This window comes from Cariama cristata, unplaced genomic scaffold, assembly GCF_000690535.1.
Source record: "Cariama cristata isolate BGI_N322 unplaced genomic scaffold, ASM69053v1 scaffold5596, whole genome shotgun sequence".
NCBI classification, from domain to species: domain Eukaryota; kingdom Metazoa; phylum Chordata; class Aves; order Cariamiformes; family Cariamidae; genus Cariama; species Cariama cristata.
This window is the reverse complement of record NW_009623701.1, coordinates 52,149-68,532: the sequence shown is the minus strand read 5'-3', so window position 1 is coordinate 68,532 and position 16,384 is coordinate 52,149.

Here is a 16,384-nt window from a genome sequence, read left to right as displayed (position 1 = left end):
CATAAAATTATACTTAAGTGCTAAGTTTAAGGCCCAAACCGAGAGGTTACTGTATTGAAGGGAGTCTTGCTGGAGAAACTTTTGAAAAAGATGTGAAGTTGATGTCCACTTCCCTCTTTCCTGAAATCGTTATTCCCTCTTTGCATGGACTCAAGATGTCAGTTTACTGTTTTACATCTTCTTTTATTCATCTTTCTTCCATTCCCTGGAGAGTTGCCCAGTCCCAAGAAGGATTTATTTCCTAATTATGAAGTTGTCTTGTTCGGCACTAGCAGTTCTGGGGACAGCCCATCTCAGATCTCAGTGTGGCAGAAGTACCACTTAGATGCGTCAGGCTCATTGCATTCTTTTTACCCACCCAGCAGATGGCATCGAAGCTCTAGAAAAGTTCATCCTTTATCATACTATCGGGTCCTGAGAAGATTCTTTCTTTTTCCTTTGACGTTTTCGATTTAGAAGACAATAATACCGACAGGATTATTTTAGGAGACTTCAAGCTTGCTATTAACTTAGAAAATTTATGATGGAAGTATATGTATATATTTTTTAAAGTGATCTTTTCCTGAGGCCTAACAGTCTGGAAATTTTAATTTTCTTCTTCAGTGTACTCATAGTATATTTAAGAAGAATTTATCTTATACTGCTTTCAAGTACAGTTATGGTTTATTTCTCAGTTTGAGTCTGATTTCTCGAGTTCATTATTAAACTAATGTCTGTACTCCAAATATATGCAGTATTCTGGCTATTGCAAATACTGACATAGATAACACAGCAAATGTTGATCAAATGTATTGAAATAATATTAATTCTAAGTCATACTGCTTCGTGATGCTCGATTTCACAGTGGTGGCCCAGTTGATGTATAGCATTCAATAACTTATGAATACTCAGTTCAAAACTCCTGCTTATATTCTTTAATAAAAAAACTAATACAAAAGCCTGTTATGAGTATATAAGATCTAGTAAATTCACTTGCACAGTCATACATTTATTTAGTTGTCTCTGATTTCTATACTTTGTTAGGAGAAAGGAATTTGTAATTATCACTTCCGTTCTTACAAGAAGTCAGATATAATCCTTTTGCTCTTTCATTTGCAGGATGGCAAAAGACAGCTGACTATCAGTGTCTAATCCCCCATACACTAGTCTTCATAGAAAGTCTCTTGTGCCCATTTCTTTCCTAGAAAACACTTCTAATGGGCGCCAAGACAACAAGATAGACTACTAAATTACTGGTTTTGTCTTCCTGTTCTTCTTTTGAACAAAATAATTTTAACACTGCCAACCACAGGAATATTAAAGTACATATGAGGGGAGTCAAAATAATTCTTTCAATTCAATGGAAGTCATGTTTCGTAGGTTTTTTTTTGGAATCTGTAATTCAAATAGTCATTTAGCAAAAATGTATTGAGGTATTTATCCTCATGTACTGATGAAATCATTGATAGGCAATTATAACTCATCCCTCAATTTAAAATCTGAAGACTCAAAGGTAAAATATCTTCAGATTTGACTGGAGTCAACATTAAAGTTGAACCATCCATGCTATTTAAACAAGTCTGTCTGTGGTACTCAAATATCTTTTTGTGTCATCCTGATAGTAACAATGAACAATTAAGCCGATAACAGAAGTTTAAGAAGTGAAGTCCATTTTTTCCTGTAAATAAGATCGTAAGCGACCTTTGGCAACAGGATTTTACCTGACTTTCTTAATGATAGATTGCTCAAGCTGTACCTAGACATTCGATAAGTCATTTTTGCCTGTTCTCTGTTTATCCATTATAAATTCTTTTACTGATGTTGATAAAACATCAATCTCCATATCAACAACTTTTTATATCCCTCAGTGGCATGAATTCTGATCAATGTTTCTCTTTAAGCATTTCTTGAAATATTGCTTATGTTTTGGGCAGATGTTATATAGCAGATTCTTCAATTCAAGTGTCTTCCTCCATGATTGTTTTCCACATTGTTAAGAATTACATCTAATATTAATTCTCATTCTATTTATTTGTAACTCTATTCTTCATACTTATTCTAATTCTCTATGCGTAATTCTTTTTCACTGAGATTATCCATTCTGGTTAACAATAGGGTTTTTTTCAGATATGTAGTATGACAGAATTTATCACATCCTTAGTAAATAAATAATATGTCAAATGTTAGTAATATTCCTTTAATGTATATCTACACGGTTGCATACTTGCGTAACTTTCCCAAGAAGACAAATAATACTCATTCTTAAAAGACACTTCTAAAAGATTTTTAATTTTTTAATTAATCATTTAAGAGGTCTTCCTTTCATTGATACTCCATCATTCAGGTAAATAAAACTAACAACTGTAGAAAACATAATACAAAATGCAGCTTGTTGAATATTTAATAAGTACTGAAAATTACCAGTTTAAGTAATCATGTGACTGACTCAGTAGTTTGCTACTGGGAGCCAAAGTTTATTGTCAGAACAAAATGCAATTCTGAAAAAGAAGTACTGACAGGTACGGGACATTCATCAGAATCAGGTTTTGGTTCAGACTACTGGACAAGGGCTCATTGCTGGCATTCACTGTGCGTGGCCTGGGCCGGAGCTCCTGGTCTGCCCGAAACATCTTTAGAGCTCCAAGTGTGTGAGCCCCTGTGGCAGGGCAGCTCCTCCCCAACACCACTCCCACAGTCTGCTTGCTTGATCTGGATGGAGGGCTCTCTGGGACATGGATTTTATCATCTGAGAATGGGCAGAGAGCTCCTTCTGAGCCCTTAGTTGCTGCTGCAATACAAATAACAATGGGCTTTCTATTGCTGCACAGATGAATCTCCTAAAGCTTTCATTCTTACCAAATGGAGGGTGCTAATACCCAGATTGCCAATTCTGCTACAGGAGAACAAGTTGAGTTTGTGAGCACATTTTAGCTGCAGGCTCTTTCTTTGCCATCATCAAAGTCAGTGAAATGATAGGGAGGGTCAAACAGAGGTGAGGCTTGCTTGCAGCCAAATTGTACTGATGTCCGCAGCTTCTTTCTTTGTCACGGAGGCAGTGCAGCCTGGCTATGACTAAGCTTAGAAGGCAAGGTTCTGTCAGCTTTCATTGTCTCTTTCAATGTCAGCTGTACAAAGTAAATGACAATTAAAAGGCCTTGTCTGTTCCTTCAGCTGGTAGCTTTAGTTCGGAGTCCTCCTATTCCTACCCTAATTGTCAGTGAAAACGATCTTTTTGTCCTGTGCATTTTGAAGTCTCAGGTGTTCACCTGCAGCCATAAATTTGGATTAGGTCTATCTTATGTATGAATGATCAGCTTTCAAAAACACCCGACTAATTCTCTGTCTCTCTAGCTCAGCTTACTAGAGGAACAGCATACTGACTCACTGCAAATCCTGCACAGGCGTCCAGGACAGGCTCTGTTCCCACGCCTTTTGCAAGAAAACCATCCCTTTGTCAGAAAAGGCTTCATCTGGTTGTCAGCAGTTCACTCAGGTGGCACATGGAAGCAGCTATCCATCTTTCGTCTACCCTGATATTTGCTGGGAAAACAACGCAGTGGTGCACAAGCAATCTACATTTCTGTGCAGAGGACATATTGTGTCCTAAGGCAATTGCTGCATACACTGACTAGGAGTAGTGCTCCTCTGGACTTACTCCTTATCAATAATGAAGACTTTTTGGCAGCTTTGCCTACAGTGATTGGAAGATTGTGAAGTGTAAAGTCCTAATGGACTTGAGGAAGACAAGTGGCAGAATAAAGACCCTGAACCCAAGAAAGGCAGATGTTTGCAGTGTTAGGAGAAATCCCATGGGAGATTGCCTTGATGGGCAAAGTAGCTCAGGAATACCAGCAGATTTTCAGAGGCAGCCTTCTCAAAGCATAGGACCAGTCTACACCCTTCATCAGAAGAAGGAACAGTCATAACAAGAGAACAGCCTAGTTAAAAACTGAGCTACTGAGGGAGCTCAAGTGCTGAAGAGCAATATGAGAGAGATGGAAAAGGTGAGAATCCCACAATGAAATATAGAAATATTGCTCCTGCATGCAGAGATGCAGTTAGGAAAGCAAAAACTCAGCCGGAGCTCAAACTCATAAAGTCCTACTGAGTGGGGCTGGAAGGTTAATTAAAAATGCCCACAGGAAAGACAAAAGTAGTCAGTGCTGCCTTCTCTTTAGTTGTCATGGGTGAGATCAGCCTCCAAGTCTCTGCACTGAGAAGCAATGACGAACAAATGTGCAACTACCAATACCAGAGGAAAGTTGAAATAGGGACCATCTCCACAAATTGGACACCTACTGACACCTTCTTCAATTTCAGGGTAAATTCTGCCTGGATATAGAAAAAAAAAAAATTTGCCATGAGAACAATTAGACATAGGAGACAGAAAATGGTGGCTTTCCCTTCATTAAAGTATTCAAGACTCAGTTTGACAGAGTCTGGATAATCTAATCTAAGGCATTGCTTTCCACAGTATGTTGGAGTCCCCTTCCAACCTGGACCTTTCTGTCATTTTTATGATCCTTTCAAGTTTCTGGAGCAGGATTATAATGAATGAGAAACAAGTGATCTGATTACAAAACTGTCCTCCATCTCTAGCGACAACTTTAACAAACACATGTACGTAACTCATCCCTTCGGCTTACACTCTATTTCACTTTTTCTTGCATCCATCCCAGTCCTGTGCCCTTCCACTGACGATCACAGTAGATGCTGTGAAAAGAAAGGTTTTGTTCCCCAAAACACAGAAATTTTTATTGTGAATTATTTGCTCATAATGTTCAACTTTTGGCTTCTGGCAAAGGCTATTGCTTTCTGTTTCAGGGTCAGTGAAAAAACACCTTTTCTTAATGATAAATTTTTGTTGTAACTTCTGGTATTTGCAGCTACTCACCAGGTTGTGCCTTACAGAACAAGATGTGATAACTTCTTCATAGCTCCCACTTGAATAATTTCTGCTTTATCGCTGTGTTGTTTTGGTACATTCATCTCTGCATTTTGGAAAGCTTTTGTACTACCACATGGAAAGAGCGAGGCAAGCATTTGTACCTTTGTTCCAGGAAATTCTGTCCTCAAAACTCTCCCTCAAACATTTTGGCATGTCTCCTAACTTTTGAGGTCTTAGTAAGGAACATCTGAATTTCCAGCCTGAACCAGAACAATATCCAACTAACCTCTATGTTTTTCCAGTAGTGAATAACGTTTGCTTCTCTAAGGTGTACTGGAGCTGATTATGGCCTCCCCTGAGAGCACCGGTATGCTTACCTTCCATACAGGAAAAGACTGTGCTGTCACCAACCTGCAGATACTCACCCAACCACTGTGTTTTGAGTCCCAATAGGACAAATCAATATTCGTGTGATTCCAGGCTTTACCTCTGTCTCTTGGACATGCTACAACCTTTGTGGCAAGAGTTTCACAGGCGAACCTCCAGGACCAGTGCTGATACCCAGCGTGCTCCAGTGAATTCCTTCTCGCAGCTGCAAGCCCAGGAGCTCTCTGAGCTTACCACACGGTTCCCCCAGGACACACAGAAGTTCCAGCAAGCCTAATTAATTTTTGGCTGATGAAAGAAACACAGAGGGGAAAAAAATCACCAACAAAAAAGGGCAAACTGTACACATTGGCCTGCCTCTGTGCTCTTGTTGCAAAACAACCTTACGGTTTAGATTAGAGGCTTTTACAGAGTCCACCCTTCCTCTCCTCTTTTCCTCTTGAAAGTGCTCTTTTCCTCTCCTTCCAGCAGCTGTTTTTCTGCCCCCAGTCTTTCCTCATTTTTTTGACATGACTGAAGAGAGAACCCTTCCTGGATTGTCAGTAGTCTCCTTGTCAGGAGCCTCCCAGATCAGACCTGTCAGATGTTCAAAATCCATCACCACCTCATCCGCATCTCGCTTGTCACCCTGCCAAGTTTCAGATTGGAACAATTAGTTTGCCTTGAGCTGTTGCCAATTATTTTGCTGCTGTATGATTAAATGGACTGTAATTGAATAGCTGATCACCAGGATTTAATGACCCTTCACTGTTATATCTAGCCAAGTTAAAGATTTTTTTTCTTTCTGTCACTTCCCAGGGGACTTCAGCTGAATTTGGAGGCAAAAGGTCACAGAGGAGACAAGCATACACAACAATGAGAACAGAATTTGCAATGTGATATAGAATAGCATAGAGAGTCCCCAATACCAAACAGAGTTTATAAGCAGAGTGGTTAACAGGTTGTTTTGTGCACACACACTCACAAACACACAAATAAGAAAAGTGCAAAATAGACTTGGTTATAAGACCTACGTCTTCTTTCCTAATTAAGAAAACCTTCTTATTTAGCATACAATTGAGCTGAATTGAAGCATACTCTTAAAGTTATGTGCTCAGGAAAATGAATTCTTCATCTATGACTAAGATTCTTATACTAATAAGAAATAAATGTTTATTTCCCCAAATCTGTCTCCCAGAACTTTTTGTCTATTTGTAAGTTACAAACATATATATGTAAATATATATAAGTAAGTATAACTTACAAATATATAGATGTCAGTATACAATTTGTTGTCTATTCGTAAGTTACCCACCAAAAAAGCCTCTCTAAAAAAGGCACAGTCTGTTTTTAATGTGACTATACCAGTTTTTATCTAATATGTACGTAACTCATCTGTTGAAACTGTCATAAAATTAATTTTTTTTTTTTCAGTCTTGGACTGAAACATTGTGGGCAATTAATCTGCATTCTGGACCAGCACATTTGAGCACATCAGGAAAGGATGTCAATGGTTCAGTGTCTTGTTTAGGAAAGAAATCACAATGTCCCTACAGTACAATCTGTTAAGCAAAGCTATCAGCAAATGTTTGTTTGTGGATGATCAGCAACAGCACTGATGTGACTTTTACAGTTGGAGTGTAGATCTGAGCTATTAAATCGATCTGGTGCATGCAAAGCAGTCCCTCCTACATCCCTTGCAAACAGCCAAGCAATGATTCATCAAACCGTAGTCCTCTTTATGAGAAAACTGAATCATTGAAGAACTTCTCTGTTCAGATTAATGAGGAAAAGGATGCTATCATTCATTCACATTCTTCTGGCATCTGCAATATGTCGGTACTGCCCATACATGTCATGTTGTGTTCCTTGCCCTGAAACGTTCTCAGTTCAAAGGACAGATTTTTCAGAGTGTACTCATGATGCTTACACTGCAAAGGTCCTGGACCAGCAAGGTAAGACCAAGTGATACATTTTCAGATCATTACTGATTTATTTTGGTTCATAAGCGACTTTACCAGAACTGACAGGACTGTTTCTGGACTTCAGGATTTTCTCAAGGCTTCAGGGTAAGATGCTAAGAAGAAAAACGGTATCTATAAAAAAACTCCCTCACAGTTGAAACTTACGTATAAAAACCCAAATTTGATTTAGCTAATGTTCAATCCTATTGACCTTGAAGAGAAGAAAACTAGGTAAGGAAGCATTGAAATGAGGTACAATCAGTGCATTTACAGACAAGTCATACTGTGAACAAACAAAACCCTAATTCCTATTGGGTTTACCTGCATGGAAGCTCCAATATCCAGTGGGATAAGGTCATGCAGATAGAGAGGTGCTGACACTGTTTCTGTCTTCCTTATCAACCTACATATTTTCACAGATCTTATGGGAACACCATTGCCAAGTTTGGATAAAACTGGCAAGCAATTTTGGAAGTCATACAGACTATCTTCACAGAAGCTTGATCCTAACAAGACCTAGTTAAAGCAGGTCTGCTACACCTGCAGCTACTTCTGTGTACGTGCACTAATTCATTTTTGCTAATTATAATTATTCAGATTGGGGTACAAACATCCTTGGATTTAATGTAATCACTAGGTAGACCTGGGTGGGAATCAGAAACTCTTGTTTTGCATCTTCAGTAGTTGATTATGTGCACATCCATCTGTGCAAAAGAAATATGATTCCCTCCTGTGGACAGCTGATAAATATCGTGTCAGCTCTCCTCCGCTGCAGAATCCCTGGCTGATCCTGTTATCTTTCTTTCATTGTTATTCTCACTGGCAGCAGGAGCCCTTCAACAGTCCTTACTTTGGGCCCTAAGTGGGAGGTAATGTGTGAGGCACTCAGCCACAGCACCCCAGGCATATCCTCATCTCTGTTTCACCAGGGACCAGCACTGGGAACCTGAGGACAACACTTCATTTGTGGTCTGCTGGCTTCTTCTCCACATTTTTTGTTTCTCTTGTCTATTCAGCCTGTAATCTTTTCAAAGGCTGGGACTGTCTCTGACTGTCTAGACACACAGGACCTATTACAATGGGACATTGATTTCTGATGGGGTCTCCATCTGCTTACAGTATTGCAAATGATTACTGCTAACTTTAAAAGAGCTACATTTCAGCATCAGGGTTCAGCAATAATGAGAACATTTGGACTTTATTACAAAGTTAAATAATGCCTCATACTAATGAACAAAGAAATAATTTATTTCAAAATCACAAAAGTTTGTAGGTTAAAGGTGAATGATGTGGTTTTCATGCTTGGGTAATGAAGTATACTCTTGCTTTCTTTCTCTGCTATCTGCTGAAGCCAACTGAAATGTCTGACAAGTTGTTGCTTAGTTTTTCTGTGCAGTGTCTCTAGCATATATTGTTATTTATTAGCCCTTTTTTTTTGCCCCTCTTGTTCTCGTCACTGCAGTCTCTGAATGTCCTAAAACAGCTCAAGAATTTACCCATGGTACTATATGTATTATTGCACCCATTTTACAGGCAGAAATATAAAGGCATGAAGTGATCCATACACATGTAAAAAATATGTTATTCTTCTAGGAAAAGAAATCCAGAGGCTTTCTAATACTTTAATCATGGGTCTAGCCTTTCTACAGTACAGGATTTTATTGCAAAATCTGAAGGAAATCTCTCAAGATCTCTCATATCTCCTTGATGTATGAAAAATATGAAGTGTGATTCCTGCCAAGATTATTTTTTTGAGTTGACAAAACCGTTGCCATGTCAAAACAGTTCTCAGAATTGCATCTTTTTTCTGATTTTTCACATCCTTTGCTTCTGCTTATGCAGACAGCAAGAAGATTTTTGAAAAGGTACAACTTCCTTTAAAAATATTCCTTTCTCCCCCACTAATGTGGCCACCTATTAGAGCAAAGGAGAGATACAGGACAGTGAGAATGATTGGCATGCAGTAGATTAGTAGCAAGAGATAGCCCTCTGTCTCTTTATAGGATAACAGCTGCAATACCATCACAGGCTCCGAGAAGACAGAAATAATGTGTCTGTGGGCAATTGTTCAGCCTTGGCAAGCAACCCTGGAGATTCAGTGTTAGCAACTATTGATACCAAGAGCGCTCTCTTCCTGCTTTTGTAAGAGTACACTTCGGATTACCAAGAGTGCTCTGCAATCTTGCTTTTGAAACATGCCCAGCTCACCAGTCATCCCAAAGTAGAGAAGAAAAAAAAAAATCAGCAAAGGCTGCTATGCAGAGCAACATTTGAATAGCCAACACAACAATTCTGCATTGAACTGATCCCTAGACATGAATATTCCTTTCAGGGAGAGCTTCCCAAATGAGGGAAATCCAGAAGCTGGCTTTTGAGAGTGAAATTCCCTGGGAATTCAGCATATGGCTTTGCCTGGCCATGTTCCCACCCAAGAACCAACAAAAAGCAACTGGCTGTAATCCTTTTTCTTATGTATTTTGGCAGCTTTCTTCCATTTAAAAAGAAAATAAAAATAAAAATCCATCTTGCTCCCATATTGGAAGAAGTCCAAGGTACACACGTTGGGAGTACAGGAACTGGCATTTAAAGTCCTCCTGACACTTTTTATGCTGGGTCTTTGATCACACAGAAAAAGGCAGTTTATTTTTGCCTTTTACAGTCTTATAACAAAAAGTTGCTCTTGGAAGCATTCTGTAATACAATTTGGTGTTCAGCTTTCCTGATAAAACTATTCTAAATAGCGCTATAAAAAACCAAACACCCCAATAATCCTGATTCTGGCTTCCCCTATGTCTTTTCTGAACTATGAATTTTGTGAAGATTAAAATAAATGTAAGATCAAAACTGGGCCTTTCTTTTTGTTTTGTTGTTTGTGTGACCATTCAACAGTCTCTCTAAGATGAATTTTTTTTTAGCAAGCAGCAGCTGTTTGGGAGTTCAAGACTAAACTGAGATACAAACACACATGCTTTTAATGTCATAAGTGCTATTGCTTTTCAGATAAGATGAAGTCTGAGGTAAAGTGGTGGGGAAGATATAGTGTGAGATGGTGGCAAAAAGCCATTTATGCCACTTCTGCTGCCCTTCAGGCACGCTGCCTGCAGACAGGCATATCAGAAAATCTGATCCAAGATTTTTATAAACTCTGCTGCTATGTCCAGATCTGTTCTAAGTGATGTGTTGTCTTTATCAGGCATTTAGTCATGCAGAGTATTAGCTCCTACTATTTGTAGAGAACTTGTGTTCACCAGGACACTTTGACCTTTGTATGGGAACAAAAACAAGACACTGCAGTTGTCCGAGTGATTTACAGTAAAGGTGTTATGAATTGATTTAAAATAGGTATCGTTCTCATGTAGCAAATATCAGGCCTTGCATTTCATCAGATATCACATCTTAATTTGTCTGTTATGGAAAAGTCATATCTTACCAATATGAAATAATCTTGTGTATCCCAGAAGTGCTTTTAGAACAGAAACAAACAGATAGACCTAGAAGGGCAATACTGAGATGGTCAGCTTAAAATGTAAGACCCTCAGATGTTGTGATGACCTCGAATCAATGAAAAAACTGATTTACACCTACAGAGTGCCTAGTGAGTGTGGATATTACAGGCTCTGGAATATAACAAATTAGAACTAGAAAAAGCTGAAGAGAAAGTTGTGCCCTACCAGATATACTAGACAAGAATCAGCAGAGCAAAATTCACTGTTCCTTTTAAATGGAAACTGGCAACCTACCACATCGGAGATCTTGTCTATCAGATTTTAATAGTCAGACAAGAAAGGCTAAGCTGGATAGATAAACCATGGTTATTTCTGCCAGCACCTCTGACTGGGTTGTATGTTCTTTTCTACGCTGGTGCATCCTCACCGATGGAGCTGGCTTTAGTCAAGTAGTTCAGTAGATGGAGGATGTCCACATTTTAACTTTAGATGTATTGCTATGTTATTGTTAGGGATGTAATTTTTGTTAGATGAAGGACAATTGGGCGGGTGGATGAAAAAATGATATAACTGATAGAAGTAGCAGAACTGAACTTACATAAGGTTATTTTCTCAGCGTCTTGCTATAAGAATCAATGAGCAAAGCTCAGAGCAGTCCACGAGCTTTTAAAGGTCCAATAGCCTGGAAGGTGCTCTCCTCCTTATCAACCTAATCCGCCTTTGTCCAAAGCAGGGGATGGCACAACTCTGCCTTGGGGGGCACCTGGCCATGGAGGACCTCCAGGGATGCCTGAGACCAAGCTCACATGGCCAAAGCCACCATGCTTAGCACCCTGCTCCACCCAACTGCTGAAAGCCCCACTCCTATCTGCAGAGAACAGGGAAATAGAGGTAACTGCTTATCCACATTTAACTGTATAGCATTCTCTGCACTATTGACCACTGTTTCACTGAAGTAATAAACACTCAAAAACTCCTTCTTTTGATTCCTATTATTGTGTAGTAATTAAAGTGTATGTTTTGTCTCTCCTGACTTCAAACTACAACATGAGGATAAAGGCAATAGAATAAAATGAACTTCTAGCAGAGGCCCCAATTCATGTTACCACATACTTTGGTTGACAGCAGCATTTCACACCTCTAGTGGAGATCTCACCAAGCACCACCTGAGGACACCATGGAATAATTTTGCTGTTTCTTTTGCCTACACATAGAAGCAGATGTGTGCGTTGAAAGTTGCAAGAGCTGGGGACTGTTCTGGGGTGCCCTTGCACTGTAAAGTACAGCGTAATACTAAGTCTAACCTCAGCTACACCCCACTCTGCTTGAGCTAATCATTAAAGTACAAGCCGATCCCGCAGCCTGCACAAAGGTGAGCTTGCAGGCAAGAAAAGGATGGGACACGGCACACCCCTGCAGATAACCCCTGTCCTGGATGACAGAGCTGGTGTGGTATACAAGCAAGAAGACACTGCTGTCGAAGGATAGTCTGGGGTGATGCCTTCAGAGGGCACTGTGCTATCCATACAGCCCATGAAGACCTTCCCCAGGAGAAAACAAGGGGTCCTACCACCTGAAATTCTTGGCATCATCATTCATTTGCACTGTATGTGCAGGTTTCCTTTGTGGTTTCCTCTTCCTCAGTAATGTTTCACTTCCTCCAGGTTTAGCCAAGTTATGGATGTTTTCTTCAGCCTCTTCACTTGCCAGATGTATCAACTGAAAGTGGTTTGGATCCAAATGAAGCAGCAAAGAAATGAAGTTCAAAGCAAAGGTGAAACATTTTGATCTGGAGTTCTTTTGTTCTTCTGATCTGCTGTATTAAAACTTGCTGAAAACTGATTTCAGTGTTGTAAGACTTGAAGCCTAGGAAAGCCCACAGATCATTGCTGACAGAGCAGTGACTCTTGTCAGGCTGGTGAGGGTTCAGTCCAGCTCAGATTCTGTCTTGTCCTGTAGGGCAAGGAGCTCTTCTTCCATGTAGTATTAAATCAAGCAGGAGTTGTTCTTTCATTCTCCCCTTGGGAATAAGTAAATAAATCAACAGTGAGGTTGTTGGGGCAAGAGACAGCAAGTATATTTCTATTCCAGCAGATGTCCAGGTGAGCAGATAGCAAAAACTGATGGCATCTTAGACGTGGTCCAGTCTAGATCTCTGAGTATGCTGTGCAGTTTGGAGACGGCAGAATTCCCAAACTGGAAAGAAAAAAGTATCTGCTTCTACCGAGTGGTACTGGTTTTCCAAAGAGCAGGCTGTTTTGATGGTAATTCTGATCCCAAACCTGCTGACTTCTCTGTCCTGTATGTGTTCTTTTCTATAATAAAAAGAAAACGTTTTTAATGAAAGACCATTGGGCAAACAGCATGTTCTGACATCTCATCCTGCCCTTCTCCATTTCGATTGTGCTGGCTGTCATACTCCACAACATCCAGAAATGCACTGAAATGTTGGTTTCACCATGCAACAAGTGCAGATCTAACTACGCAGCACAACTGTTTCAGTGATTGACTTGGACTGAACTCTGGTTTCACTTCTGCAGGTGCAAATCTGGAAGTTGCATCTGTCTAGCAAAATGTGGCTGCAGATTAAGCTGAAGCACCCCAGAATAGATTGTGTGGTATTGCTTTCTAACCACATGTCTGTGGTAATGGCATCATATTTCACAATATTTGTCAAAGTAACATGTTCAGCAGAAATTTTCACAGGCATCAGAGATTGTATATTTAGAGCAAAACACTTCTTGAACAGGAGCCAGTAGTGAATATTCAGCTGCTTTTTACAAGTACAAAACCACTATGAGGGAAGTCAGCAGGCTCTCCAGGGCATCAGTACACTTCACTTAATGTGCAGGACCTGGAGAATCAAACCCAAGACCAGCAATTTCTTCTCTAGTCCTCTGTGCTGTTCTTGCTTGACAGTGGTTTCTTATTCAGAAACTCTTTGTGGGATTCTCACTGGTGCCCCCTCTCCATCCTTGCTGGGCAGAGCTTGAGGTGCTGCTTACTTCCAGTCTCCTGCTACCGAAGGTTTTCTGCTTCCATGAAATGGGCAGCAGGAGAGGACATGTGTCTTTATCTCAGCTGCCACTGTTCACAGCCCAGTGTGTTTGCTGGCAGGCAAAGCTAAAACCCTGACCGAAAACAGAACAGCAGAGGTGCAGACATATGCTCTGATCTGCTTCTCCCATAATGTGGACAGTAGCCTCCTGTAGAGAAATCAAATACTAGCCCTTTCAGTTATGGAAAAATTCTCTGAAACAAGGAGGAGACATTAATCAACACAACAATGCCTGCTTCACCTGCCAGAGGTCCTAAGGCAGGGAATTAAGATAAATTTCCATCTACTCAGTGGTGTAATAGTCCAAAGTTACCAGTTCTCAAAGGGTCACAAGTTGCCATGCTCTGTATTGATGACCTATTTGGATGCTTTTACCTGCAGTAAATGCAAGGTAATGCAAAGTACCTTATGTCAGAAGAAAAGTGAGCAATTTCATTTACTTTGAAATGCCACAGAAAAAGCACATGTACGACATGTGGTATCCCTTGTATGACCAATGTTGACAATCTCATGAGCCTGCATTTAAAAAAAAAAGAGAGAAATAATAATAAATTTTCATTATTTTAGAACCTCTGCTGGATTTAGTTTGTTAGGTGGTACAGTTGGCTCACCATAAAAAAAGATGTCTCTTATTTTAGACAGTTACAGTTGTTGAAGGTCTTGATAAAGACAGAGTACAAGAGAGTTGCTTAGCACCTAGGTGGGCCCTGTGCTATCATATGTCTGATTTGAATGCTTTTCTTCCTGGCAGACAAGGAGGAATCTCAAACACCATTTCTCTAGGAAGAGAGCTATAAGGAATAGAACTATAAACATTGTGTCTTTCCCTTGCTTAGTAAGGGCTCCTCACTTTCCCCATCTCACACACACAGACAACCTGTGCTTCACACCCTGGCACTCATGATGTCTCGAAGTCAAAATAGAAGCTGCCAGGCCTCAGATTTTTGGAGTCTTGACCCCTTAGTCATGAAAGAGCGTACGTTCATGAGTCAGCGTGGGATCACCTAACTATCCCCTTTGCTTTTCCTAGTTGTTCACTTTTTTCAACAAAGTACTACTCACTTAATTAAGTGAGTAGTAATAGTAATTACTTCAACTTGAGTTGAAGTGAGAATTGATTTCCTGCTGTGTCTGATAGAGCCCCACTCAATGTGGAAATGCCTGGATGTGTCTTACTCAACTGGTATAGGTTTTGCAGGAATTTTACCCTTAGCTAACTCCACCACGGAGCAGGAACAGTCAGAGCACCAGACGCTGCTACTGAATGGGCAGCTTCCATCTCAGGAGTGATAACTTCAGACTGCTCTTATAGCTGTTGCAGGTTGAGTGCTCAAAACGTTTTGATGAAATCTGCACCGTGGAAAGCAATGTCAGAAAAAACACTGTACTTGTTTTGTCTTACCTCCCATGTAAATTACACTTTGATTTACCTCTGCTGCTAACAATTGGTTGGACCATCCCACCAGAGAGGTAAAGCAGAAGCCCTCTCTAAACCATTCCCAGCTTTATAGGCCCCAGTGGCTGGAAAAAATATCCTGGGACACACTTACACCCCTAGGTCCCAGCATGGTGACGTTCTCATGTACTGGATGTCCTGTACTTATTTTTGCTAGGAGACTCATTCATAGGATGTACTGTGCTCCAAGATAATTCATTCTAGCCCCTCACCCTGTGCCACCTCATGATGTTTAGCCATGCTATTTTTTGCAGTGGATTTCTTCATTTCAGTGACTGTTAAAAAGAAGCAGCTGAGTATGCCAATTTTTGGCAAATGAGCATTTGTGGAGTTCCAGAAAACTTTTTAAAGCGAGGCTATCTTAATAATGTCTTCACTGTGTTAATAATCTTTTCATAAAACCTTTTGTTGAGATTGTAACCTTGGCAGCTGTTGGTGAACTCCTCAAAAGCTCTCCTTCCAGTTCTGCTGGGGTGCTTAAAAGCTCAAGGATTTGACATCTTCCCTGCAGCTCAACACAAGGTAACAAGCTCTGACTGGGAAGGACAAGGCTCTGCACCAGAGCCTTATTGTGTGGCTTAGAGTAGCCACAGAGCTGCTACTTGAGGCAAGGTACCAGTTGCCACATGAGCATCTGGTAAGAGGCAGCTCCTGTGCACAGACCTGTACCTCCTACGCCAACACAGCTTGCCTAAGGAGGAAGTGGCTTGCCCAAAGCCGTGCAGACGAGGCCACATCACCTCTGCAGGCCAGCGCTGCTGCTGTCAGGGCACCTCTCTGAATTCCAGATGTGAAGCCTCTAAACTTGCCTCTGTCATTTTTGGTGCAGTGCAACTCCAGCGCCTGGGCTCCTGTTTGTTTTTCTTTTTTTTCCTGTGGAAATTCCTGAAAGTCTTCCAAGAGGTTAGAAAAGTGTTGTCTTGCACAGCTGCCAGCATACCAGGTAGAGACAATCTTATGAGATCAAACAGCCCTTAGAGCTTCCTGCTGGCAGCTGCTTCTGAGAGCAGCTTGTAAAACTCAGTGATGATGACTGTGAACATGACCCCTGGTCTTGCTTCAGTCTCAGTCCAACGCCAGAATCGTCACCTACACCTAATCCAGACCCAGCCTGAGGTTTGCAGAGGACCCCAGTCTTCTCAACTGTACAGCATGCTAATCAGGGTGCATATAAAGAGGCAAGAAATTGTTAACATTTTTTAAGAACAGTTTCCTCCACTTCCCCCC